The 25313-nt window shown below is 42.1% G+C and overlaps 1 protein-coding gene across 2 annotated transcripts in view; it reads right to left on the bottom strand.

Annotated features, from left to right (window-relative positions):
• Positions 1-25313, bottom strand: part of rab15 (RAB15, member RAS oncogene family) — a 158819-nt gene that overhangs the window by 41890 nt on the left and 91616 nt on the right. Inside the window, exon 1 of one of the 2 annotated variants that reach the window (XM_087990053.1) lies at positions 5152-5171. The exons of the other annotated variant lie outside the window; for it this stretch is intronic. The gene's annotated coding sequence lies outside the window, so the exon portion shown is untranslated. Of the gene's footprint in view, positions 1-5151; positions 5172-25313 lie in introns of those variants that run through there. 2 annotated transcript variants of the gene reach the window in all.

The raw sequence follows: 25313 nt of genomic DNA, 5'->3' as shown, positions 1-25313 counted from the left end.
GCTCATAGTCAAGTATCCTGAGCAGCAGATTTTAGTTTAGGCGTTTTCAATGGAAACTGAAGATTTGTGATCAGTTACATCGGAATGCCACTGCTGAAACTATAGCAAGTCACAAGTGCCCCTGCTTTTGTTGCTAATAGCACAGCTCTTCCTGTGATTGTAGCAGTTCACAATGAAAACAAAATAAGTAAACAAAGGGATACACTACACATTCTGGTACCTCAGCTAATAGGGAAGAAAATCTTATGAATGTATTGTCAATATCTTTCTTTTCAGATGGAGTTCAAAGCATATTTTCACTGCCTTCCCATCGTTCTGGTTCCCAACCAGTAATATTGGAAACAGCGCAGAGTGGGTGAAACGCGATCCACATCATAGCCTCACAGTCTCATCATATGTCCCCTGGGAAGATGGAGGTAATACCTTGAGATGACACAGCTGTTGATTTTCAATGACAAAATTATTTACTTGGAAAGAATCAGAATTTGGCATCTGTGACATGTGATGAATTTAACAGCTGCCTGCTTTGGATTTTCTGGGCGTAATTATGGGAAAGGATGAACGATGCCGTGTGTATCTGTTAGCAATTAGCAGATAATATATAAATTATTTACAGCACTTTAGCTTACAGTATTTTGTTACAATCATTACTTTGGAACCCAATGTTCATGCTCTGTTAGACTTCCTGTCACCTAGAAATAAGTCTTCCATCGGGTACCACTTTCAATTGACATATTGATCTTCTCATTTACTCACAAAACCCTCAACCAACCCCATCTCTTAAGAGAGTAATAAATAGTATTATTAATTCTGATAGGTACAGAGTCAGAGGCTAAAAGAATTCCTGGAGCTATGTTGCCTCTATACTGGCTTTATCAAAACTCTTTTCTATTTGTATTATTTTATTAGTGTTTTTACGTCAAGGGAGGATACATTGAACAAAATCCCTCCCATGACTAATGTTCAGTGCAAATAGCATGGAACAAGTAAAGGAGGAATTCTAGAATGTTTCGGCAAATGTTAAGTGGTTCTCATCGATGCATTATTGTTTCCTGTAGCTGCTCCTGTTGAATCCCAAAGATTCAACCAAGGCTCAAAAGGCACGGGAGTAGAGGGCACCCAAAAGTAGTCACATTTACAGGGAGGAGGGGCAGCAAAGCCGGGCGAGGATCGGAAAAGTGGGGAAGGATTGCAAAGCAAGGAGAGACTGCAAAGCAGGGCACAGCAAAAAATGGGAGAAAGACGGCACAGAGAGGAGAAACTGTAAGGGCAACAGGGACACTGCAAAATGGGGTGGGGGAATTGCAAAGCAGGGCACAGTAAGTGTTTGGGAGGCATACCAGGGGAATGAAAGGAGTCGCTAAGGAGGAGAAAGCACTTTTAAACTTGTCAATGAAGGGACAGAATGAACATTATTATTTGTAATGAGCACTGTTAATCAGATAATTGAATACTGAACCAAATTATTTTATAAAGATTAGCATTTGTGTGTTATTCATCTCAACATATCCCACATATGAGACCTGTTTGTCTGTGACCTCATGAGTGTACAACTGTGTCAAGGTGTTTTAGAAAAACAGTTGTTGCCAACGTATGTCTTCCATAACGTACCAACATTCATGTCTTGAAATTAATGCTTACATTGTGTCTTGTAGCTTTAGATTGGAGTGGTGATGATTATTGAGGAAATTGTTAATTAGATTTTCCCATTCTGCTTCTGTGTGTTAAAATATCCCATATATGAACACAAACTCAGAAATTAATTTGACTACACAACAGCATCATCCAACAACGTAGTTTATTCGAATGAGAAAGGAGGCCTTAGTTGGTTGGAATGAGGGCTAGGTGGATATCATCGACTATGAGATCCCTGATTGGACTGCTAACCTGGGCTAATCTGGGAGCCCTAGCTGACAGGAGATTCAGAGGCTCCTCACTTTAGGGACTGGCTCTGAGCTGGCTGGTCAGAGCCCATATACTGTGCACATGTAAATAAAGGGTGACTTGGTGATGGGATATAGGCCTCTGTCCAGTTATTTCAAAGCCCTTGAAAATCAAAAATAAGGAATGCCTGACAATCAGAAAAATAGAGCCTTCATTAGCAAAACATTCCTCTAGCTTCAACATGTTTAAAACATCTTTCTCTCTTTATTTTGGAATTATCCTGGGTTCTATTGCATAGCCAATTTGTATATCATAAGATAAATTCCACACATCAGGATATAAAGGCTTTATCCTGTCTCTGAGCCAGGAAGCCAAGGCTCAAGGCATACCTGCCCCAGAGGTGTGTGATAACATCTCTGAACAGGTTGCTTAGAAAATATCTGTAAAGACTGATCCTGGAAGGAGCTAACCAGTATTTTGCAGAGTGTCTCCAAGTTTTCGTTTCTTGTGCTAAGTCAAGGTAGCCAACAGTAATGTTGACTGACTCTTAAGCAGCGTCTGAAGTTTCACAAGAGACTATCATGTCATGTAAGGAGCTATTAAATAATATGTAATAAACCTACTACTGTTCATCAGGACTGAGCCTATCTTCTACTGAAGACTTTGTGAAGGCATCCTTTTTCGTTTGGTTTTTGCCAATATCAATAAGAATTGGTGGAAGTGCATATGTCCAAGGTTTCTCAGTCACAATATACAGTTAGTTCCAATATAACGTGATTGTTCCTTTCTTGTTCGATCACGTGTTATAAGAAATTGTGCAATAGCAACACCATTTAAACTAATGGAGCCAGAATCATGTTATAGCCAATACATGTCAGGACAGTTCTTGTTCTATAAATAATGGTCTACATTCTTCTATCACGTTAAAGCCAATTTGCATTGAAGAAACACATTATAGCAGAGTCGAATATACTGTGATAGCTGCTTGGAGCCATGGCATGTCAATTATTTTCTCGGAATAAATCTCAGGTCCATGGTGGGGCAGAATCTTCTGCTCTGTTTGGTGATGTTCTTGGCTGAGTGGAATGTAACTGATTCAGTGGGACGGTGTACCTGAAACTTGCCCCTTTCCCAACTCCACCTTCACCTAGGGTTGACCATCTTGTCCCACTGCCAACTAAGGTTCTTACGTGGTCAATCAATGATTGTTCAAGAGCCTCATCCAATCATGAACTCATTTGCAACTGAGAACAGGATTCTTGAGGTTGAGTGGTAATACTCCTACCTCTGAGGTAGCTGCCCGGATTCAAGTTTCACCTTCTCCAAAGGGGTATCATAACATCTCTGGGAACAGGTTGGTTTAAAAAATATCTAGTTGCAGCTGAATCTGTCAGTCTGTCTAATAGCGAAAAATGTGAGGGCCACTTCTCACCTCAGTGCACACCGAAGAGTGATTTGACCACTTTATTGAAGGACTGGACATTAGGAAGGGCAGCACTACAAATTATTCCCTTCATTGTGTGAAATAACAACACCAACATTATGCATCTATAGCCTGGGTCTTTCACTATAAATCTGGGACTCTGGAGAGTATTCTTTTGGGATGAGTCATGGCCTAAGCAATGGTGTTGTTAAGCAAAATAGCTGATGGCAAATCAGGTGATAGTTCCATTCCTGAGGTCTTGATTCCAGGGAAGACTTCACCATTGCCCGATTGACTCGTGATTTGGCAGGCTTTCCCCAAAAAGAAACAGTGCAAGTCTCCTGTTGGCTGTCCAAGTGAGACCTCTAACTCCTTAACAAAATGCCATAGTACTTTTGGCATAGTACGTTTGAGAGTTATTATTGTTACTGCTATCTCCGTTGTCTCAGCATCAGAAACTGTAATCTGTATTTGACTAACATTTATTTTTAAATGAATATGTTTAACAATGTAAATAATGGCCATTAAGTCATACAGTACAGAAATAGACCTGTTTTTGTGATGTTGATGAAGAATAGATATTAGCCAAGACCCTAGAGTTAATTCTTCTTTGTAGTGCCATGGGGATCTTCTATATTCATTTAAACAGGAAGATGTAACACCTTATCTGAATGGTAACATCACTGACAATGTAACACTCCCTCAGTACTGCACTGGATCTATTCAAGCTCTGGTTCAAGGGCACACGTACACTAACTGAGCCACAGCTGACAACTTGTAAAAGTTCCTATTCTCCCTTATATAACAGAAATAATTAGCATCATGAAATTTAAAAAGAGCAACTAAGGAGGTTTAATAAGTAAACGCAGAGCACTAGAGGATTGAGAAACAAAACAGAACTTCGAAAAAAAACAGCAAACCTGAGGGGACAGAAGCATTTCTGTAGCAGAACCAACATAGCCTACATTGAACCTTTCTCTTCCAAAACACAAATCACAAATTAGGATGACATATTTCTGGAGTAGTTAATTTTACATCTGATCATAACATTCACTTCATTTCTGACTGTTATTGAAAGATGTGCATGTTTTGTGGATTCATTGCGTTAAATAGAGGGAAATATGACACTCATGGTGTAAGTGACAGGTTTCACTTCCACAGCTTGCCTCATGCTGTTTTGCTTTTGAACTCTGTTACGACTCTTCCTGTGATAACAAATAGTCATTTCACTTCAATTTAGATACTTAATTCCTTCAACAAAACCTGAAGAAAATACGAACATAAACTAATGTGGCGAGTGTACAACACACACAAGCCTTTCATTACGTTGTCCTCCTCAGGGAATGGCTTCTGTAGAAACAGGTTTGCTGGGCTGGAAGCTAAATCTTCAATCCTTATCCTTCTGGGAACTGACTCAGACAAGTGATGCAATTCCATGCAAAGTAAGTTGCTAGGTGAATGCAAGGTCAGCTTCATACAGTAGGTGAGAGAATTATTATCTGATTTGCTAATGCCACGATATATCAAGGAAACAATGTTAGACATATTTCTGTTCTTATAGCTGAGACATTTTCCAGAAGGTAAACTCTGCCAGTTTGAAAATACAGTGTTGAAAAAACTTACAACATCACAGAAAACTTTTTCAAGATATGAAAATTCAAGATATGGCACTGGTGATGGGTTAGGGTTAGAGTTAGGGTTAAGATAGTGCTACAAGGGGATTTAGTATTTCTGGGCTACAGTGGGAAATCAGAAATGCCTCACATTTCTGGTCACCATTCACCAGTGTCTACTGGAAGCATAGTTGCATAGCCATTGGATAAAGAATGGTTTAGGGCATACACCTTTGCATAGGCTGCTAATCTTCCAAGATAACAGTCTCAGCACCTCACATCAAGAAACCTGTGGAGAAACATAGAAATATAAAAAAAAAGGTGAAGATGTAGGCCATTTGGCCCTTCAAGCCTACACCATCATTCAATATGATCTTGCAATCTCAGTATCCCAATTCCACTTCTCTCCATACCCCTTGATCCCTTTAACTGCAAGGGCCATGCCCAGCTCCCTCTCAAATATAACTAATGAACTGGTCCCAACAGCTTCCTGTGGGAGAAAATTCCAAAAGTTCACAACTCTCTGAGTGCAGAAATTCTTCTTCATCTCAGTCCTGAATGGCTTACCCCTTATTCTTAGACTATCACCCCTAGTTCTAGACTTTCTCAACATCGGGAACTTTCTTCTCACATCTAGTCTGCCCAGTCCCATCAGGATTTTAATATTTCTATGAGATTCACTCCCTCACTCTTCTAAATTCCAGTGAATACAAACCCAGTTGATCCAGTCTTTCCTCATATGTCAGTCCTGCCATCCCAGGAATCAGTCTGGTGAACCTTCGCTGGATCCCTCAATAGCAAGAATGTCCTTCCTCAGACTAGGACACCAAAACTGCGTACAATACTGAAGGTGTTGCCTCACCAAGGCCCTGTATAACTGCAGCAAGAAATCCTTACTCCAATACTCAAATCCTCTCACTATGGAGACCAATGTGCCATTAGGTTTCCTCACCACCTCCTCCACCTATATGCCAACCTTCAGCAGCTATTCCACCATGACACCCAGGTCTTGTCGCACCTTGCCTTTTCCAAAATTGCCACCAATCAGATCATAACCAGCTTTCCTGTTTTTGCCACCAAAGTGGATAACCTCACATTTATCCACATTATATTGTATTTGCCAAGTATTTGCCCACTTAGCCAGGCTGTCCAAGTCACCCTGCAACCTCTCAGCAACCTCTTCACAGCACACATTACCACCCAGCTTAGTGTTGTCTGCACAGACATGTACTGTGCCCTTGATACTATACTGCAGCAAGTGTGGCTGATTACAAAGGTGGTAAATAAAAAAGTCAGGAAACAATGGATACAAGTGTCACCTGGATTGGATAACTAAGACAAGTTTGCAACTTATTTTCTAACATTCTGCAATTGAAATATGTTTAGAAGGCAACAAAGAGCAAATTATTTCAATGCTGTATTCACCATTTTAACTAAGAATACTCTAATCTTCCAAGTACATTGGCTACCACAGTCTTGAGGGAGGGTGGAACAGGGGCATAAGATAAAGAAAAGCATATCCCATATTCAAGAAAATATTTAATAAATATGAACTTCAATCATGGAAGTGTAGCCTATAATTTCAATCTTGCAACCAGAGTCAGATTTGTTTAAGAATAATATGCTCCTTCACAATTTTTATTCCATGGATTTCAGCATCTTTCAGTTCCAGCTTTCTTACGTAGTGGTCAGTAGTGCACAGCTTGACGGGAGCGCAGCAGATAGTTCATCCTTTTGCAGCACAAGGTTTATTTGAGCCACCCACGACCTCCAGAGCCATATATATCCATTGGCCTTCTGTTGCCATTGCTAGGGAATTGAACTCCTTCCCCCAGTCCTGAACAGGCATCAGGACAACTTTGAGGGAGGCATTGCGAAAGTGTGGCTCAGATAACACAAAACCCGCAAGTTTGCCATGGTTAAAAAACAAAGAACTGCGGTTGCTGGAAACTATTGGAGAAACTCAGCAGGTCTGGCAGCATCTGTGCAGAGAAAGTAGAGTTAACGTTTTGGGTTCAGTGACCCTTCTTCAGAATGGAGGGTATCTAGGAAAAGGTAGCATTTATACTGAAGACAGCGGATCGGGGGTGGGGAGGATGGTGGAATTGGGTGCGGGACGGGAGTGAGAGGATAGGTGGAGATGGAGCCCAGAGAGAGAGAGAGAGAGAGCAAGAGCGTGAGAAAGAACCGTAGTTAGGGAGTCAAAGAGATGGATGATAGTGTAGTCCTGAGAAAAGAAATCAAATAATATGCCACATTTTCCTAGCTACTACTCCATTCACCAGGGCCTCCAGGCCCCTCCCTGCAAAGTGGGAAATCGATTTTCACAGCCCTGTGAAGTCTGGGGCAAATGTCTGCAACCATGCAGAGCAGTTTCAGACTAACAGTGCTTGTCCATGCACACAACAACTTTTTAAAGATGATGCCAGCACCAGGGATGCCAGCAGTGCTGAAACTTCTATGCAAACAGCGAATGGTAAGAGAGGACAAGAATCAGTCGAGCTAGGTGTATAGGAATGGGATAAATAGTTAACATGACAATATTGGTAATATATATACTCTTACTGCGCCTTGCAATGAAAAGTCTTCCAAAAAACCCTAGTATAACTGACACTTAGTTAAATAAAAGTAAGATCCATCCCTAAATGTATTACTTTATGTTGATCCTCAGATTTGGGCCAGTTATGATCTTTTTAGGGTTTTTATTTCTTTTCTGGCTGCCTTTTCACGTCTGCTGTATAGGAGGAACTCCCCTCTAACAAAGCAGGAAGGTTTTGAATTAAATCCCAGATTTCTGAGCATGGCTTAATAGCCCAAGCTTCAAGACACAGCTTTGATCTCCTGTTAGGCACTAGAATGTTAACTCACTCCTCTAAGTGACCTAAGTATCTTACATTTTAAGAGAGTCCTCCATATTGTCCAGTATTTAATAATACGATCATTTTCGGTGTAACATTTGGACTACATTGTGATCTGAAGTAGATGTTTCTGTTTCTTGAATATAGGTGCTCTTGTATCATTTCACGGACTGAAATGGAGCCCAATACAAATCAGGAAATGGTTTTAATTCAATCAGCACAACCTGATTTCATATTCGGAATAACCAACACCTCTCAACTTCCCTACATCAGTGAATGATCTTACAGATGTTTTGTCGACGTGTTAAACCAAGGCTCTGTCTGCCATTCCATATTCATGTAAGAAAAATCCCACAGCATCATTCGAGAAAAAGCGACACGTTCTCTCCATGTCCCGGCAAATATTTAATCCCCAAACCTCATCACAACAGATACTGTTTTCAAACTGGATTTTAGGTTTCCCCATATTGTATTACTGAGTACAGCTGTGTTTCAGTGACTATGAAATACTCTAGGATGTCCTGTGCTCATGGACAGGTGCTGCACAGACGCAGATTCTCTGCTCGTTTGGAGATCAACTGTGTAACCTTTCTTGGTTGGGCTGAATGTTCTGTCTCCCTCTGTTCATAGGCAGTCTGGTGTGACCTGAAACATGCTAACAAAATGTTTATTTGTTTTTTTTTAAACCACCATCAAACGCTAATCCTAGTTCCACACAATTGTGCTTGAAGGTGATGTTCTCTGAAGGGTCAAGCCAAATGAATTGGGATGGTTAAATGTGGCCGTACCAGTGTCAACAACATACTCGGTACAAATGCTTTTAAAATGACTCCATCATTTCATAAGCAAATGCATCATGTAATGGTTATCTCCTCAATGTGCTCATTTGTTCTTGATATGCATGGTGTAAACCTTTTGGCAATATTTGATCTACAAAAGTCTGTTTTCCATTGTCATTTTGTGGCAAAGCTTGCTGGGTGTGATGCTTTTAGCGTTTTTACCTACCTGTTTGCATTGACAGTGGGTTGCTATGGCTGTTGTCAGGGAAACACTACAAGGTATAGAATAAAGGCAGTTCTAGTATCAGACCTTGGTGAGAAAAAGTATGATTGGCTGGTAGTCTTCGCATCAAACTGTGGGTCTACACTTGTGTTTGACATTAAATGTTAAAGTTTGACAGTTAGCCTTAGGGTTCCCTTGAATATTTTTCTGATGAACATGAAGGAATCTTGCAAATTCAGTCTTTCTTTCTGAGACTGTATGTACATCTGGATTGTTGTAATCTCAAAGTAAATTTCTGAGAAATGTAAAAAAAATGTGAAAACAGAATTATGTTTAGTTTCAGTTTGCTCATGATATGTAATTATATTATTTAGATACAAAGTGAAGAGTATTGCTTGATGAAGTACCTCAAACACTTTTTAAAGGGAGACTGCTGGGACACTGAGTTTGTAAGTGTGAAGCAGATAAATGCAATCTGTTTGCTGTAAATAAACATACTTTTAAGAAAACTGTTTCTGTCTCATTTGGAATCCAATTAACATAGCAAACATAAACATGATGCATACAAACATATGAATTAGGAACAAGGGAGGCCATTTTGCTTTTCAAACCTGATGCCTAATCTGTGTCTTCAATTCCACTTTCCTGCCTTTCTCTCGTATGCTTTGACTTGTTTACCCATTAAGAATCTGTACAACTCTGCCTTGAAATTATACAATGACACTGCTTTCTGGGCAAGAGAGTTCCATTGGTTCACAATCCTCCGAAAGAAAAGAAGTTCTCCTTGTGTCCATCTTAAATGCGTGGTGACAAAACAGCTGAAAACAAACATACCAGCTCTGCGAGCAAAACTTATGACCTGAGCCTCAACCTGGGCTGCAAATCTTCTCAAAAATCACAAGATATCTCATTTTTAAATTGTGTCCTCTGTGATCTAGTCCTTGGCACAAAAGAGAACATCCTATCAGCATCCACCCTGTCAAGTCACCTCAGCATCCCATGTTTCAATAAGGTCACCTCTCATTCTTCTAAGTTCCAATGTCCCTCATGTGATACCACCCCCATCCCAGGAATCAATTGTCTCTGAACTGCTCCCAAAGCAATAACACCCTTTATAAATACAAAGGCAAAACTATAGGCAATTTTTCAGATGTGACCTTGTCAAAGCTCAGTACAATGGCATCTTTATATTTCATTCTCCTTGCAATAAATGCCAGCAATCTATTTGCATTCTGAATCACTTGTTGTACCTGCAGAATAATATTTTGTAATTCACAGTGAGTGTGAGCTGCAAATGTAAAAGCAAATGAGTTTGGCCAGCAAATCATTGGGATCTTAAGACTGGATATTGTTTCCTTAACACCCAATATTAGCAATTTTCTGTCAATTCATATAATAATTGGCTGCATTATTTAAATTAAGAAGACAGCCAAAGATCATAAGGGATAGTATAGAGGAAGCTGTTTTTATATCGTATTTCACTTCCTAACAGTGAACATGCAAGAAAAGAATGTTGAGATTTCTCGGTTCAAGCCCTTCACAAAGTACAAATAAAGTTTCGCAAGAGATGAACAATAATGATGTATTATTGCAGGGGCCACATTTCATAAAACAGCTGGATTGTGTTCAATTATTTATCTTATAGATTAAAATTGATATTTCCAGATTTCCACTGTATCATCTTCATAGGGGACAGTGATTTCAGACAGTAATTCTGCAGAACTTATCAAGTTCCAAGTCAGCATGGTGCGTGGTTTAGAGGGGAACTTGTAGGTCATGATGTTCTCATTAATCTGCTGCGCTTCTTCTTTTAGATGGTTGAGGGTATGAGTTTTGAAGGTGCTGTTGGAGGGGCCTTGATGAGTTATTGCTGTCCATATTGTAGATAATCCATACAGCTGTCATTGTGCATCAAAAGGAGTGAATGCACAAGATGCTGGATGTGGTGATAATCAAGTGGGTTGCTTTGTTTTGAACAGTGTCTAGCTTCATGAGCGTTAGAATAGTATCCCTACAGAGTGGAAAACAGGCTATTTGACCCACCAAGTCACATCAACCCTCTGAAGAGTATTCCACCCAACCCCACACCCCCATCATCGCTGTAATCCTGCATTTCCCATGGCTAATCCACATAATCGACATCCCCTGGACACTATGGGCAATTTAACATGGCCAATCCACCTAACTTGTGCATCTTTGGACTGTGGGAGGAAATCGGAGCACCCAGTGGAAATCCACACAGACACGGGGAGAATATGCAAACTCCACACAGACAGGCGCCCAAGAGTGGGATTCAATCTGTGTCCCTAGCATTGTGAGGCAGCAATGCTGACCAATGAGCCACCGTGCTGCCCATGTTGTTGGAGCTGCAACCATCCAGTTAAGTGGGAAGTATTCTGTTGCACTCCTGACTTGTACTTTGTAGATGGTAGACAAGCTTTGAGGAGTCAGGAGGTGAGTTACTTGCTACTTGTTATCAGCCTCTGATCTGCTTTTGTAGCTGTAATTTTTTTTGGTTAGATCGGTTCAACTTCTGGTGAACAGTAACTCCCAGCATGTTAGTAGTGGGAGCCTTAGTGACAGTAATACCATCAAGAGCAGTGGTTAGATTCTCTCTAGTTGGAGATGATCATTGTCTGGCTCTTGAAGTATGAATGTTCCTTATCATTCCAAGGCTGGGTGTTGTCCAGGTCTTGAAGCATATGGATATGGACTTCTCTGTATCTGAGAATCTTAGAATGATGATGAACATATGCAATCATCAGCAAAGATTCCCACTTCTTCAGGTGGATGGGAGGTCATTAAAGCAGTTGAAGATGATTGAAGATGAAGAACTGTGGCCCTTGTGGTGCAGTGGTACTATCCCCATTCTGGGTCTGGAAACCTGGGTTCAAGCTTTCCCTATAACCCTTCTCTAGAGGTGTATACTAACATCGCTGAACAGGTTGATTAGAAAATATCTACCCTGAGGAACTCCTGCAGAGGTAGCCTGGGGCTGAGATGATTGACCTCCAATGACCACAACTTGTATAGGTTGGAGCTTTTCCATTCTCTTCTCTGTGACTCCAGTTTTATAAGGGCTCCTTGATACCACGCTCGGTTGAGTTTGGCCTTGAAGTCAATGGCAGTCGCTCTCACCTTCCCTCTGGAATTCAGCTCTTTTGTCCAAATTTTGACAACAGTTGTAATGAGGTTAAGAGCCCAGTAGACCTACGAGAAACCAAACTGAGCATCAGTGAACAGGTTATTTCTTCCCAAGTGCTACTCAATAACACTGTTGACAATCCTTTCCATCACTTTGATGATTATTAAGAGTAGATTCAGGTGGCAGCAATTGGCTGGATTGGATTTGTCTTACTTTTCATGGATAAGACACAGCTGGACAAGTTTCCCTATTGTCCATAGGTGCCAGTGTTGTAGCTGAATTGGAAGAGCTTGGCTAGTGCACAGCTGGTTTTGGAGCAAAAGTTTTCAACACTGTTGCCAGAATCTTGTGAGGGCCCAAAGCTTTTTCAGTATCCAGTGCTTCCAATCTTTTCTTGCTATCATGTAGAGTGAACCAAATTAGTTGAAGAGTGGTACCTGTGAAGTTGGGGATCCCAGAAGTAGGTCTAGATGGATCACCTACTTACGACTTCTGACTGTTGCAAATTCTTCAGCCTTGTCTTTTGCACTAATGTCATCATTGAGGATGGGGATATTTGTGGAGCTTCCTCCTCTGAGTTGTTTAATTGTCCACCATCATTCGCAACCAGATGAGGCAGGACTGCAGAACTTAGATCTAATTCTGCGATTGTGGAATCATTCATCGCTATCCACCGCATACAGCATATGCTATTGGGCTCACCAGTAGTCCTGTGTTGTAGCTTCACCAGGCTGACACCTCATTATTAAAAATGCCTGGCTCTGCTCTTGGCATGGTCTCCTGCACTCCTCATTGGCTTAGGATAGATATCTTGACTTGATAGTAATAGGAGAAGTGGGGGTTACGCCATTTGGTCAAATACAGTTTTGTTGCTGATGGCCTAGAGTGTCTTGTGGATGCCCAGGCTTTGAGTTGTCAGATCCGCCTGAAGTCTGTCCAATTTAACATGGAGGGTTAGTACCACACAATCCGAAAGAGGGTATTCTTAATGTCAACATGAGATTTTGTCACCGAAAGAACTGCACAATCCTGAACAGATGTAACTGTGACAGTTCAACAGGTGAGGACAGAGTCGTGCAAATGTGTTCCTCTTGTTATTTCCTTCACCACCTGTCGCAGACCCAATCTAACATCTATGTCCTATAGAACACTATTACAAATCACACAACACCAGGTTATAGTCCAACAGGTTTATTTGGAAGTACAAGCTTTCAAAGTGCTGCGCCTTCATCAGGTAGCTGCTTTAGAACTCTGCCAGTTCACTCAGTAGTGTTACTACCAAGCCACTCTTCAGGACAGGTATTAAAGCATATTCTGTGCCCTTGCCATACTCTGTTTTTTATAAGTGGTGTTCAACTGATTCATCAACCAAGGGGGAAGTTAAATGATAATCAGCAGGCTTCCTTGACCAAGTTTGAACTGATGCCATGAAATTTCATGTGGTTCTGAGTTGATGTTGAATAATCCACAGAGAAACTCCCTCCTGACTCTACACCACTGTGCTTCCACCTCTGGTGGGTCTGTCCAGTCAGTACAGGACAGGACACCCTCAGGGATGGTGATGGTGGTGTCTGTGCCTTTACCTACAGAGAAAGATTCTGTGAATGTAACTATGTCAGGCTAACATTCGGCTACTCTGTGGAGCGGCTTTCTCAAATTTGGAAGAAGATCCGAGATATGTGGAAGGAGGACTTTGCAGAGTTGACAGTGCCATGTTTGCCATTGTCAATTCCAAAGCCAGCCAGTCGATCCAGTTTCATCGTCATGTAGCGTTTGATTAATTTCAACAGACAGTTCAGAGGGAACCAGATGGATGTATTCACAAATCGGTCACATCAGGTAAGGATAGCAGATTTCCTTATCCAAAGTGAATTCATGAACTTGATGCTTCTTTTTTACTCACAATAATCAACAGTAGTTACCTGGGTGTTGTTGAAGCTAGTTTTAAATTCCAGAGTATATTGAATGCAAGTTTGACCATCTGCCATGGCAGGATTTGAAGCCAAGTCCCTCAAACATCAGAGCCTGGGATTCTGCATTACTAGTGAGATTACCACTATGCCCATCTTATGTTCACTCTTCATCAATAACGGTTGTAGTGAGTTTTGAGAAGACTTGCAGCTCAACTTGAGATTCTGAATGTAGGTTTGCTCGCTGAGCTGGGAGGTTCATTTCCAGACATTTTGTCACCCTACTAGGTAACATTTTCAGTCGGCCTTAGGCGAAGCAGTGTACATGATTCCTGCTTTCTATATATATCTATTTATTTATTGGGTCAATTATGTCATTTCCCCTGGTGACGTCATTTCCGGTTCTTTTTCTCATTGGTGGTAGATGGGGTCTAACTCGATGTTTAGATTAGATTAGATTACTTACAGTGTGGAAACAGGCCCTTTGGCCCAACAAGTCCACACCGACCCGCCAAAGCGCAACCCACCCCAAACCCATTCCCCTACATTTTACCCCTTCACCTAACACTACGGGTAATTTAGCATGGCCAACCCATCTAACCTGCACATTTTTGGAACGTAGGAGGAAACCGGAGCACCCGGAGGAAACCCACGCAGACACGGGGAGAATGTGCAAACTCCACACACTCAGTCGCCTGAGGTGGGAATTGAATCCGAGTCTCTGGCACTGTGAGGCAACAGTGCGAACCACTGTGCCACCGTGCCGCCTATGTGTTTGTTGATAAGAGTTCCAGTTGGAATGCCATGCTTCTAGGAATTCTCGTGTGTGTCTCTGTTTGGCTTGCCCTAAGATGGATGTGTTGTCCCAGTCAAAGTGGTGTCCTTCCCTATCTGTATGTAAGGATACTAGTGAGAGAGGTAATGGTTGTTTTCAGCTGGAATATTATGGCCAATACCGGTCCCCACACTTTACAAAGCATGTTAGTGCTTTGGAGAGATTACAGTGAGCTATTTGAAGAAATTAGAGACCTAGAGTTGTCCACTTTCAAGTTGTTTGTCTTAAGGGAAAACTTAATAAAGGTGTTAAAAGTTATGAGGAGTTTTGATACAGTGCATAGTAAGAATTGCTTCCACTAGGAGGGTCAGTATGCAAAAAACACAGTGAAAATAATTGTGACGAAAGAACCAGAGGAGAGATAAAGAGATGCTACTCTATTACACAGCGGGATGTTATGAACTGGAATGCACCACCTCAGGTTGATGGAAGCTGATTCAACAGTAAGTTTTAAAAGGGAATTTAAAGAAATGCTTCTTGAATGGAAATTAATTGCAAGCATGTGGGAAAGAGCAGAGGAGTTGGTTTAATTGAATAGCTCTAATAAGAAGCCAGCACCAACATAATGAGTAAAATAGCTTCCTTCGGTGCTGCATGATTCTATGAAATTCCATTGTATTAGAGGAAATTATGACCCACTCAGGATTTATATATATCTGTGTATAGAGACTGTCATAGGCATGGTGCTTCTGAGAGATCAGGACCCATGATTGAGGATAATATCTTCATGGATCGCACATCTACTTCATTCAATGAGCTTTCCACATGCCGTCAAATCAAGCAAAGCTTCTACTGATAGGGCACATGACATTCACCCTACATGGTAGTACTTACAAACAGTGAACAATGCAAAGAATATATTAGTGCCATTTCCAAGTGAGAACTCATGCTTCTGACATTACACAGCATCTTTCAAAGGAAATTACAAAATGTACATTTTGCCAGGGGAGTGGGGTGTTGGGAATAAAGTGCTATTTTTCATAATATTATCATCGCGAGAAAATAAAAACAAATTCTCTGAAAAATATAGGGTGTAAACAGAAGGGTATGATGACTCAACTCATTCATAAAATGCATATACTGTATCAAACCAGAAAGCAACCACAATCATGGTTAGACCTGTGTAAAAAATTTACTGGGAGATTTTAATTTAAAATAATGTATTTGTTGTTGGCACTTTAATGGAAAATTATCCATTTACTGTGAAATTAATTATCCATTTACTGTGAAATTTAAAGAGAATGCTTTTCTTCATATCAATGCTGTGCTGAGCTTTGTAAACGATGCTTTGATGAAGGTCTGCAGTCAGCTTTTCTCTACTTGAATTCTGCAAACACTCAACTCAACCTTGCGATACTTGAATTCAATGAAAGCTGAAGAACTGTTATGTCTAGGACCAGGGGATGAGAGGATAACAACTTGAGTTTCCCCAGTCTCTGCCCTTGAGTGTGTGATAAGGAATGCTATAAGGCAGGCGTCTGCGTAAATGTTTTAGTACTCATTGCATTGGCTTGGTGTAATGAGTCAATCTTGCAAGATTTTTAATAAAGACCCTTGCTTTGCTCTTGCTAATTATTGAGTCAAGTCGATTTAATTTCCATGACAGTAAACTTGGAGGCTCGTCCCAGGACCCCGCAACTGGGTGAGATTCTGAAGATTCCCAGGAGGCGCAGGCGCCAGCGCCTTGAAGGTCTTTCACTTCATCTCGAATGCTGAATTGGCCTGTTTGCGTGAGAGGACTGGAAATCTGTGGATTACCCTAGCGCTGGGGTTTTGAATCAAATAAGGCCGGGGTAAGAGCTGTGGGTTAAGTAATCCTGCACAGAAACTCATTCTAAGAGAATAAATTCAGCAGGAAAAGGGTTCAGTGAACTCTCACGTGGTATTAGAGTAAAACCTCAAGGGGAAGGGGCTTGCCGTCTCAAGAGTGTTTAGGAGACAGCAAGGTTAAGGGTGGTTTTAGACTTGGAACCACCACTGGCTGAGTTGGACTCACCTAAGACGTACTGGATACGTGGTTTCTTGGTTTACGAAAACCAAGGCATTAAGGCGGACGCGGCCAATGCGAAATGGGACCTCTGGAGGTAAAAGCAAGTCAAAAAGGAAAAGATAATGGTACCACGAGAGTGAGAGTGAGAGAGAGAGAGAACTGAACACTTTTCCAGCGACACTAAAAATGGGCTCCAGCAAGAGCAAACAAAGGGAGAGTCGACACAGGACTTGGAATGGCCAACCAAAAATACAATACATGTTAAATAATTACAGCCCAGAGTCTGTGAAGCAGTTAGAATTGTGGATTAAGGAATGTGGTTTTCCGGAGGGAGGAGGTTTTAGTAAAAGACAGCTGGAAATATTGAGGTCGCGGTTGGAGGAGAGAGAGAGAAGGAGAAAAGGAAGGAAAAAATAGAACCGGTGAATTGGAGTGCTTACAACATGTGGAAGGCTGAGGCTGATATCAGAGAAAGGAAATCTCAAGTAAAGGATAGATCAAATACACGTACAAACACCAGCGCACATGCAGACATGCACAGAAAACAACCTAACGAAGCTGTACAGTGTCTTAAGTCTGTTTCAGATCCTGACCTTGATGACTGCCCTCCGAGACCTGCAGCCCCCGCTACGAGATCCGCCTGGCGAAGGTTCCAAGTCAGCAGCCCCTGCCTCAGGGTTTGCTGAATCACCGGTAGCATCTTGTACCCCCAACAGATCGAAGCAAGAGGGCCACGAGAAGTATAACTGGCCAGCCGTAAATGTCCATGCCAGAGTAGCCCACCCGCTAGCAGAAGAGAATGGAGACATTAATGCTTTTGTTGTAGCGCTGGCAACCGTCTATAGGGAGGCATTCCCAGTGCGAATGGACATGACCAAAACAGCAATGTGTAAACAACGAGGAGGTGAGATAGTGTCCCAGTACCTTACGCGTCTCACTGAAGTCCACAATGTCCATAGTGGACTGAGACCACCTGAAGACATAATGGCAGCAGAAATTACGCCGTAAGAGGCACACCTGAGGAACAGCGTCATCAATGGAATGAAGGATAAAATAGACAAAAAGATGGTCACCCAGACGTTGGAGGAAGGTGCTGCAGGAAAAGAGATCGCGGAAGGGGTGCTGGTAGAGGTAGATCTGGCGGGTGCTTTGTTTGCGGAGCAATGGACAGCCTCAATCAGCCCTGGAGGCTGGACAGCAGGGTGATTGACAGGGTAAGGCTGACGTGGAGGTGGGCAGCCCACAAGGTACAGGTAAGCCTCTTTCCTTTATGCTTAGCAATGAAGACTCGCTTATGCTAATTTCTTCTACTAACCTTGTGGGCACTGAGACATGTCACACCTCTATGTTGAGCGCTGAGATTGCAAAGTGTGGACAGTATGTCCAATATCACAATGATGCATATAAGTTAATGCCCACCTCTATGTTATGTGTGGAAGGTACATCAGTTACCTTTTTGGTAGATACAGGGGCAACATACTCAGTCCTTACATTAAGCCAGTTTACACAAACGACAAAATAAAGATGAGTGAAAGGTTCCTGAACACAATGGGTGCATCAGGAGTTGTGGTGGGGGAGAGAAATTCCGCACCCCTATTGTGCGAAACTACTAACAGGGAAACCTTCCAATTCTCCTTCTTGTTATCGGAATTTTGTCCTTCAAATCTGATGGGTCGGGATCTCATAGGGAGACTGGGGTTGGACTTGCTCAGTACTCCGACAGGCTTGCAGGTAATTCAAAGGGAAGATTTACCAGTGCAGGCTGTAAAATATGACCCACGACCCCTGATGTATGTCTATGAGTGGCGATTAAGCCAGAGACTGATAAATTCAGTGAGCGATTCACTCACCCTGGAAGCAAGCAACCATGTTAATCCTATTAACACCAATTTTCTTGCTGGAGATATGTTGCACTGCGCAGCACACATACACCGTGACGGCCCTGACAAACCATATGAGAAGGATTGGTTCAGGAGGTTGGTTAAACCAGATCACTTGTTATTGTGCAAATTTTATTGGAGTGATCACAGATGTGCAGTTAGTGTGAACTTATCTAAGGTACCTGTAACAGCAGGCAGACCCTATCGTTTTGATGTGTAAGGCTCCTCTCCTCATGTGTCACTGGCGAAGGCGTCTGGTGACAGGCGGCAGGATTTGGGACCATGGGTGCTAAAGGCACAAAGAACGAAAGGTTGGGTCTTCAGGGACAATGTGGGTATCTGGTTCAATGCAGATATGTGAACATATAAAAATAAACTAAATTGGCTAACTCAGGCAGATAGGACAGTCCAGGTAACCCCCGCTAGCCCTGAGAAGCCTAGGGGGATTGCCTAGCGTTTCCCTAAGATAGAAGTCTCAGACCCCAAGATTAAAAATGGTCCCTTCTGAGGTGTGGGCAAAGGGCAAACATGATGTGGGGCTCATACGGGGCTGTGAATCCATAAGGATAACCCCGAAGTCTGAGTATCGTCCTTGCAGAGCTCAATACCCTCTAAAAGCCGAAGCCATAGAAGGAATTACTCCAGTCTTTGAATCCCTCCTAAAGGCTGGAGTGATAATCCCCTGTGAAAACTCACTGGTGAGAATCCCCATTTTTCCGGTCAAAAAGGCAAAAATTCCTGGTAAACCGGAGGAATGGAGGTTTGTTCATGACCTGCAGGCAGTCAATAGCGCTGTTGTCCTGCACGCCTCAAATGTTCCCAACCCTTATACTATATTGGTTCAAATTCCACCAGACAGTAAATGGTTCTCTGCTGTGGATTTAGCAAATGCCTTCTTTAGTGTTACCGGTACACCCAGATAGGCAATTCTGGTTCACTTTTTCATTCAAAGGGAAATCATATACTTTCACATGACTTTGTCAAGGTTACTGCGAGTCCCCCACCATATATAATGAGGCTCTGCACAGGAGTCTGGAGACTCTTGTTCTCACCCAGGGGTCAGCGCTTTTGCAGTAAGTAGATGATTGCTTGATAGCGGCACCAACAGAGGAACAATGTGAGAAGGATACCCTTACGTTGCTCTGCCATCTCACAAGGGAGGGGCACAAAGTCAGTCTCGCAAAGTTACAATTTGTGCAACAACAGGTGATGTTCTTAGGTCACTTAATATCTGAACAAGCCAAGGGCATTGGTCAAGACCAAGTTCTAGCAATCCAGCAAATTCCAAAGCCTCACACGAAGAAACAATTACTATCCTTTCTGGGCATGTGCTCCTACTGTAGAACGGTTATCCCACATTACACCCCTTGAGGCGCCCCTATGTGACATAGCCCATGGCAAAGGGTTGCAGAACCAGAGTCCGTTGCAGTGGACCCCAGAGGCCGAGAGTGCCTTTGTTGAATTAAAAAGGGCGCTCCAAACTACACCTACAATGGGGATTCCGAATCCAATCAAGCCTTTTGTACAAACGGTGGATGAGAAGCGTGGCTGCATGACATCTGGGCTGTTGCAGGATCATGGGGGAAGATTGAGGCCTGTAGCTTATTTTTCAGCTAAACTAGACCCCGTAGCAGCAGGCTTACCTAAATGTCTGTGCACCGTGGCTGCAGCTGAAAAAGCTGTTGTAGCGTCCAGAGATATAGTTGGCTACAGTGTATTAACCCTACTGGTCCCACATGCAGTATCCTTACTGCTGTCCGTGCAAAGGACCGCACACATGTCAGCAGCACGTTGGCTCAGATACAATACTGTGTTATTGGAGATGTCTAACATTATAATAAAGCAATGTAACGTCCTTAACCCTGCTAGCCTTCTCCCCACAGAAGGAATGGAGTCCCACATGATTGTGTCGCTGTAACTAATGAAATTTGCAACCCCAGACCAGATTTGCCGGATTCGCCACTTCAGAATCTGGATATGGAGTTTTTAATAGACGGGTTAGCATTCAGGGGCAAGGAGACAAGCCAGAGTTGTGCTGGGTATGCTGTAGTAACTACCTACGAGATAGTCAAAATGGGATCACTCCCTTCTCATCTGTCAGCGCAAGCAGCAGAGCTGATTGCCTTGACTGAGGCCTGTAAATTGGCTGAGGAAAAGACAGTAAATATTTACACCGAGAGCAGATACACATTCGGGGTTGTACATGATTTTGGAACCCTGTGGAAACACAGGGGTTTCTTAACCTCCACCGGAAAGCCCATCACACACCCTGGCCTGATTTCTGACCTCCTGGAAGCGGTGCTGTTGCCTAAATCAATCAATGTGTGTAAATGTGAAGCCCACACAAAAAATAATGATTTTATTTCTCAAGGCAATGCAAGGGCAGACTCAGCAGCAAAAATAGCAACTCAGCAGCCGCCAGGTGAGAAGATTGACGTGCGTATGACAACATACGCAGACGTACGGGAGTTACAGTCACAGGCCACACCGGAAGGAAAGTGTGAGTGGACAAAAGCAGGATGCAGTGTGAGGGAAGGAGTATGGTGTGGTCCCAATGGGAAACCCTGTCTACCACCATCATTATTTCCATTCTATGCCAAACTGACACACGGTAAGGACCATGTGTCAAAAGGCAGGGTGTACGACAGTATTTCAGCACACTGGTACACTAAGGGATTTACTCATTACTCCCAGAAATATTGTTTTATCTGTGCAACTAATAATGTGGGGTGGGGAATACAGATGAGTCATGTAGCACACCCCCAATCCCAAAAACCTTTTGAACATTTACAGATGGATTTCATTAAACTAATGCCCAGTGAAGGGAAAAGGTATTGTCTGGTAATAGTTGATATGTTTTCCAAATGGGTGGAAGCATTCCCCACGTCTAAACAGGATGCCAGTGCAGTAGCCAAGGCTTTGCTAACAGAGATAATTCCAAGATGGGGCATCCCTGAAAGGCTTAGTAGAAACAATGGGACGCCACTTGTCAAAAATGCCTTACAGCAGATCAGTGAGTATTTGGGAATAAACATGAGACAACACTGTGCCTACCACCCAGCGAGCAGTGGGGCAGTGGAAAGAGAAAATGCTATCCAAAAAAAAAATTGACAAAACATTGTGAGGAACTAGGGGTGACATGGACAAAGGCACTTCTGACTGTGCTAGTGTATATGAGATCCAGGAGGGGAGGAAGAGCTAATCTTAGCCCGTTTGAGATTTTGTTTGGTAGACCGCCCAAGACCTAAAGTAAGACAGATAACAGGCCGCTGTGAGGATGAGATGTGTTACTGTATAAAACTCTCTACACTTTTGTCTCAAATACAGAATCAAGTGAAAGCAGCACTACCCCAACAAGCAGAAGTGAAACTGCACGATCGAGAACTGGGAGACTGGAGAGTGGTGAAGGCCTTCAGGAGGAAAAACTGGAAGGCGAAGAGATGGCTGGGACCATTTCCAGTGCTCCTTACAACACAGACAGCAGTTAAGATCGCAGAAAGAGCCACGTGGATACACGCCAGCCATTGCAAGCCTGTATTTGGGCCTGAGGAGACATCGGACAGCACCGGAACCAATTAAGTGCAAGTAGTGATTATAAGCCTCATATAAATATGGGGCTGCCCCAGCTCACACTTTTAGCAAGTACCCTGGTAGGACTATTTGTAAGGGCAGGGGCATTGCATGGACCCCACCCTACCATGGTTTTGACGAGTGTAACGTGTGAACATGGGCTGTGTACAGGGCACACCAGAGCAAGTGACGATACCACCACAAAGCTGTGTTTTGGGGAGGTGGTGTCTGAGGAAAAGGCCTGGTGTTTCCTCAACATTTTCTGTTGTTGTTGCTGTAGTTGTCCTTGTTGTCATAAAATGACAAAAATGAAGAAAATGTAATGGAAAATTATCCATTTACTGTGAAATTTAAAGAGAATGCTTTTCTTCAAATCAATGCTGTACTGAGTTTTGTAAACGATGCTTTGATGAAGGTCTGCAGTTAGCTTATCTCTGTTTGAATTCTGTAAACATTCAACTCGACCTTGCGATAGTCGAATTCAGCGAAAGCTGAAGAACTGTTATGTCTAGGACCAGGGGATGAGAGGATAACAACTTGAGTTTCCCCAGTCTTTGCCCTTGAGAGTGCGATACAAATGCTATAAGGCAGGCGTTTGTGTAAATGTTTCGGTACTCATTGCATTAAGGCATCTGGCTTGGTGTAATGAGTCAATCTTGCAAGATTTTTAATAAAGATCCCTGCTTTGCTCTTGCTAATTATTGAGTCAAGTCGATTTAATTTCCACGACAGGCACCAAAAGAAATACCTTTACTTGAACTTGACAAGATCATGCAGTGCAATGATTTTCATTCCATAATTTTGTAAATCATTTGTGCAGATCCTAAATACCCTTTATAAACTGAAGTAAAAGTAGATAAACTTAAAAAAGGTAACTATTGTAAAGAAAGTACTATATATTAAAATGTAATAAATCCATGTATGAAATTTTTCTCCATTCTAAGATGTTATTTTTGATTATTTTTGTTATAAATGTTAAAAAAAAAAAGCTGGAGTATGGAACAACTTATTAACTTTCATTTATTAGTCAATAAGGTTCATCATTGTTGAGTGCAAAAACATTTTCTCCACAAGCGAAAGCAATTTGATTAATAAGTTTAATGGAACAAGTTGGTGCACACTATATCTTATTGAAGTAATGCCATACTTGGTTGATGTTTGACTTTTGATAGGGGCAGCACTTGAAAGGTTTCTCTAGAAACTCAATTTTGCCCATTGGTTCTGGTTTGCAAAACAGATAATCAATATCATTGGTCTATCCCTTCATTTAAAAGGTGAGACAGTGGGACATCACTATAGCCATTTTTAATGGTGAAACACTTTGGGAGAGATAGTAGTACACAGGTTACTACTATGTATGTCAGCAGCTCACCCAAGTGCTGTTTGACTGCCTCAATCCGGAGGTGTGCCACAAATGTGCTCAGCTCATTCTCGACTTGAATTTCAGAGACATTTCTGCATGAACAATATATGCAGAAGTAGATCCCTCTTTATAAAACTTAAGAATATTTTATGAATGCTTTAGTTTTCCAAGTTTTAGTTTGTTCTGAGGTCAGAGAGCAAAGAGCAACTTCTTCTCATTTCTCTATGCACAAACCTATCAGCAAGTCTGTGAAAACGATGAGGCAAAATATAGTATGTTCACCACAGACATCTCAAGTCATGCTCACATGAATAGAATTTTCCTCATCATACGAGATGTCAATATTTGTTAGCTGGCCAAGGTAAGGTAAGAAATAAGGGGGACTATGATAGAATGATGGAAGACCTGGCTAAAGTAGCTGGAAACAAATACTTTTTGGTGCAACAGTTGGCAAGCAGTGGAGGACCTTCACAGTAATTTTTCAAAGTGCTCAGCAAAAGTATATTCTGGTGAGAAGGAAGGACTGTAAGAGGAGGGGTAATCTGTCATGGGTGTGTAAGGAAATAAGGCAGGCTATCAAAGTGAAAGAGAAGACATACAAAATGGCCAAAAACAGCAGGAATCTAGAAGATAGGGAAAACTTTAAAGGTCAACAGAAAGCCACAAAAAGAGCTAGAAAGAAAAGTAAGATAGAGTATGAGAAAGACTAACACAGAATATAAAGACAGAGAGCAAAGGGTGTAGGTTTGCTCGCTGAGCTGTAGGTTTGATATCCAGACGTTTCATTACCTGGCTAGGTAACATCATCAGTGGCGACCTCCAAGTGAAGCGAAGCTGTTGTCTCCTGCTTTCTATTTATATCTTTCTCCTGGATGGGGTTCCTGGGATTTGTGGTGATGTCATTTCCTGTTCGTTTTCTGAGGGGTTGATAGATGGTATCTAGATCTATGTGCTTGTTTATGGCGTCGTGGTTGGAGTGCCAGGCCTCTAGGAATTCTCTGGCATGTTTTTGCTTGGCCTGTCCCAGGATAGATGTGTTGTCCCAGTCGAAATGGTGTTTTTTTTGCCAGAAACCCTAACCACCTTACCATACATCAAAGAGTTTCAGAAATGACAGCCAGACTACTAAGACCCCTCGGAATCCTAGTAGCACACAAACCCACCAACACTCTCAAACAAAAACTAACAAACTTAAAAGACCCAGTACATCCCATGGACAAAACCAACGTCGTCTACAAAATTCCATGCAAGGACTGCCAGAAACACTACGTAGGACAAACAGGAAGAAAGTTAGCCACCAGGATACATGAACACCAGCTAGCCACAAAAAGACACGACCCTCTCTCCCTCGTAGCCCTACACATGGAGGAAAAAAAACACTGATGATGTTACCCTAGCCAGGTAATGAAACATCTGGATATCAAACCTATAGCTCAGTGAACAAAGCTACACCCTAAACCTCAACCTGAGCTACAAACTTTCACAAACCTTGCAACAGAGAGCAAAGTTATATAAATATATAAAACAAATAAGTAAATATTAGTCCTTTACAGAATGCATCGGTCTTCATAGTGGAGGACACTAATAACATGCCAGTGAGTGACGAAGAGACAAAGGTAGGTGAGGACCTGGAAGAGTTAGTGTTGCGTAAACTAATGGAGCTCAGGATAGATAAGTCTCCTGGCCCTGATGGAATGCATCCCAGGGTACTAAAAGAGATGGCGGGAGAAATAGCAGGTGAACTGGCGGTAATTTTCCAAAATTCGCTGGATTCCGGGGCAGTCCCAGCAGATTGGAAAATAGCAAATGTGACACCACGGTTTAAAAAGGAAAGTAGACA

This window comes from Chiloscyllium plagiosum, unplaced genomic scaffold (genome assembly GCF_037043375.1).
Source record: "Chiloscyllium plagiosum isolate Xiang-an unplaced genomic scaffold, Cpla_swu_hap1 HiC_scaffold_8, whole genome shotgun sequence".
NCBI classification, from domain to species: domain Eukaryota; kingdom Metazoa; phylum Chordata; class Chondrichthyes; order Orectolobiformes; family Hemiscylliidae; genus Chiloscyllium; species Chiloscyllium plagiosum.
The sequence above is the reverse complement of the archived record's forward strand: the minus strand, read 5'-3'. Positions and strand labels throughout refer to the sequence as shown.